Genomic DNA, 4,278 nt, shown 5'->3' with positions numbered 1-4,278 from the left:
TTGATAGATGAGACGAGAGATGTTGGTCTTCAACAGTTAATTCGTTATCAGGCTGATATGAAACGAAAATATGATAAAAAAAAATTTCAACTTAAAGTGTTTGAGAAAGATGACTGGGTATTCTATCGAAAGACGAGGTTGATAGATTCTGGTAAATTTGGAGAAAACTGGATAGTTCCATACATCATTGATCGCCCCGCCACCAAAGAATATTATTTTCTCCGAGATTTAGCTGGGACTGTTCTCGATAAGCCATGGAATGCGTTTCATCTGCGCAAGTTCTATAAGTAAATTTTAGTTGTTGTTTTCCCGTTATCCTGGAAAAAAAATACAATCTTTAGTTTGTTTCCAGTCCAGTCATTTATTTTTCGTTATTATCTTTGCATTTTTCAAGACTCGGTCATCAATAAAGAAATAGTTCTTTCACTTCAGTTCCAATAGTATTATTTTGGTTCTAGCGAACCTTACTATCGCTACGACAAAATCTGACGAAGTTACCACGTTTAGCTTTGTCAGTCTATGTTTGAACGCTTTTATGCTCGCTTAGTCCATTATTATCGTTACGACTAAAATTTGATGACGTTATCACGTTTAATTTCGTCAGTATAAGTTTGAACATTTTTATGCTCGCTTAGTCCGTTACTCTCGCTATGACAACATCTGACGAAGTTATCCCGTTTCGTTTTGTCAGTTTGAGTTCGAATGTTTTATGCTCGCTTAGTCTCATTTTGCCAAGTTAAAGTTAGCATTGGGAGCGTTTCATTCTATTTCGTTTCATCTACATAACTTAACAACATTATCAGTTTTCCACATGGATGTTATCTGACATTGCAACGATATTCAATTGCTAACACATACTTTATTTTTATTTTCATTAACAGAATTTTTAGCTCTTTGGTATTACATTTACACAATCACATAATAATTGGTTTGGGAAAATCCAATGGTTCCTTACCAGTTCTTCACTTATACAACTCGTACAAATATTTGTAATATATCTTTTCACGTTCTAGTCCATCTCCTGTTTCTGTTAGGTTCTTTGTCAATTGTCTTACGGTCGATTCACAATGTGCCATTTGCACGAGATCTTGGCCGAGCCACTCGTTTATATCTATCATCCGCTTGTTAATTTCCTCCACTTCTTTTTGTGCATGTTTAAGTTCCTGATCTTTGGTTGCCACGAGTGACTTCAATTCTATCACCTTTGCTTTTAAGTGTTTGTGTTCTTCCATTATCTCATAGGACTTCCCGAATTCTTCGTACGATATCCGCTCTGCTTCTTCCGTCCACTCGATTAAGTCTTTGTTTTTGTCCTCTAACTCTCTGTTGGTTCTGCTTAACGCTTTGTTTGTTTCTTCCAATTTTCGGTTGAGTATCTTCCACTTTCTTTATTTCTTCTAGGGCATTGACTTTATTCGGAACGAAACTTTTCTTCATGGCCTTTTCGTGAATTTCTTTCGCTCGTACTACCGCCGTTTTAACCTGCGGTAGGAAGATATCTAGTTTTTCATCCATCTTTCAGACTTAATCACAAGTTTACAATAACTGATAAAAAATACTGACATACCTGGTTCATACTGTCGAAAATCATTGACACTGCTCTGTCATATTCTCCGATATTCTCCGTATTTTGGTCACATTTTCGATATTTTTTGAGCCCCTCCATTGGGCACGGCACATTGTCTTTATCCCATATTCTTTGGTTTGTCTGCCTCACATTCTCCCACAATATCTTGCTCGTTTCATCGTTCTTTTTTTTTTACCACGATTCTTGATTTTCTTTTGGCTTGGACAGATTCTTTTCATTGTGTTTTTTCTTTTTTTGAGTTTCTGCCAGTGTCCTTGGTACTTGGCGTGGTCCCTGGCGATACCTTCGCTTCGTCTTCCAAACTTGAGCATCTCTGCTTCATCTACCAATTTCATTGGATTAGTGTTGGACACGAATTTCTTTACCGTCCAAACACAATAATAAAATTCAACGGTCAACTTACTGTTAACAGATTATGTGGTTTTCCACCGTGAGTAGTATTACCCCTGATAGTAGTTGCCAATAGTCGTGGGATTCTTTGCTCCTGCATTTTGCTATGTCGTTTGTTTTCTCTCACCAACTTTGTGTTCTTCGCTGCACTATCTTTTGCAAGTATCACTGTTTCATTCTCTTCCAAACTATTCTTTTCCTGCATATACCAAAGCAGAATGATATATTACATCTCCACGGCCATTTTACATATCTATGTTTTTCTACGGTACATACCTTTTCTTCTTTGTGTTGAGAACGTCTTATATTTTGTATGGGCTGTTTTGTGCATTATAGTCTTGTCCCTCGGGGCATCATACATTGTCGCATCGTTTATCTCTCTTGGTCTTCGTTCATCATGTTTCTTGTGACACATTTTCTTTTGTACAATTTGCTATTTGTGCTTGGCAAGCTCAACACTAATTCTCGCTTTGTTAATTCTGTTACATCTTCTTTTTCACTATCGCTATCGCTGCCAAATATTGCATTTTTGAGTCTCTTACGCTTTGTTCTCCATTTCACTATGTCTTTCCCTTGACCTATCAAGGCTGTCGTTCGATACCCCTATAGTTTCTGAAATCAACAATATCATCAAAGTAGCTCAGATCTACCAATCTTTCGTCGGAATATTTATTAAAGAAAAAGCGAAGGTTATTCTCTACTTCTTTGTCCAATTCAATTTCTAGTAGTATACTCACGTTTTCTGTTAGACACAAAATAACTCATATTAGTCAACAATTTACTCGTAGTACAATTTTCAATACTAATGTTTTGGCTTACCTCGAAATTTGTTATGCACTTTAAACTCTGTCGGATTACAATTCCCTCGCAAGCAATACAAAAATCTATCCCATCCGGTATATATTTTCGGGAACCCTTTAAATCTTCTGTTTGGATTCTTGAATTCAACTTCAAATTTTATATACCTTTTCGTAAGTATGGCTTTCGGTTGTATCAACGCAAAGAATTCTTGAACCTCGAACCTTCTGTTAAATTTATTTGTAAATGGTGCGCTCTAGCTCGTAAAGATTAACCAGAACGAAATTAGCAGTTGTCCCGGTGCAATTTGCCACCACTCCAATAATTGCGCAATTTCTTTTCTCAACGGAATTGTATTCCCGCAACTTAATTGTGAGTAGGCCATTACTACTTCATCTTCTTCAACTTTCGTTTTAAATTCATACACTTCGTCCATCTCAAATCTTTCGAGTACTAATATTTTTTGTATTTCCTTAAGTGACCATCGCCGCGGCTTCGTATATTCGCTGTATCTGTCACCTTCTTTCCACCTCACAAAGTCTATGATCGTCATTGAGTCTTCCTCTTCTCGATTATCTTTCGCCCGTATAATACTGTCGTTTCTACCTGCGAAAAAAAAAAAAAAAAATGGGTCAGATATCTCAAAAACCGGGTTCACTAATTCCACAAGGGTGCACTGAGCCAGATCAATGCGACACATGTACGGTGCCCTTCCTTTGCTGGCACTGCACCATATCGTGTTTGTTAATTTCAGTTTTGAATAATGGCGTCATCATTAGTATTGCCATCATAGCATGTTTCCTCCACAACCTTCACAAAGAAGAGTGGCCTTATCGCAAATCTAAAGAGGGACACCACTTTACAGCCAAACTGATACTACCAAACTCACCAGATTTCAAAGACTTGAGATAAAAAAAGATAATCAGCACCGACAAGAAAGAGCTTCCTCTTCAAGAAACTTTCTGTTTCGATAAGATGACGGTGGAGAATAGTTAAGGGAAAGGGTAAACACAATAACAACGTTCATAACTCACCCAAAACTTAATCGGTTTTCTTGGTTTTTGGCAAATGCTTCCTTGTGAGAGTAATCAACCTCTGTCGTCACCAAGCTCACAACCATCTGACTACAAATTTCGTCAATTTTGTTGGATAGACATGTAGGAATCGTTATTTCAGAATGACTATTTCTACAAACCGCGAACACCACACGCAGCGGAATTAATGGGTGTCCACGATTTGTGATTGGAAAACTTACCTTTTAGATCCGGTTTTGATAACTCTGAGAATCCAAGCTTTATGAATCCGAATCAACAATCAACCCCTTGATCTTCTCTTGTATTCCTTTAGAATAGATTGGACGTTGTGTGGACAACGATCTACCAATCCCATTCTTTCTCACAAAGCTAGATCCAATTTTGGATCTATCTTTCCTTGCCTCTTTTTTTTGTTTAGATGAATAGTGAATTTTGGCCAGAGAGAGAGTATTCTATTTGTAGGCTACA

Source organism: Coptis chinensis, chromosome 2 (genome assembly GCF_015680905.1).
Source record: "Coptis chinensis isolate HL-2020 chromosome 2, ASM1568090v1, whole genome shotgun sequence".
Classification (NCBI taxonomy): Eukaryota; Viridiplantae; Streptophyta; class Magnoliopsida; order Ranunculales; family Ranunculaceae; genus Coptis; species Coptis chinensis.
The sequence above is the reverse complement of the archived record's forward strand: the minus strand, read 5'-3'. Positions refer to the sequence as shown.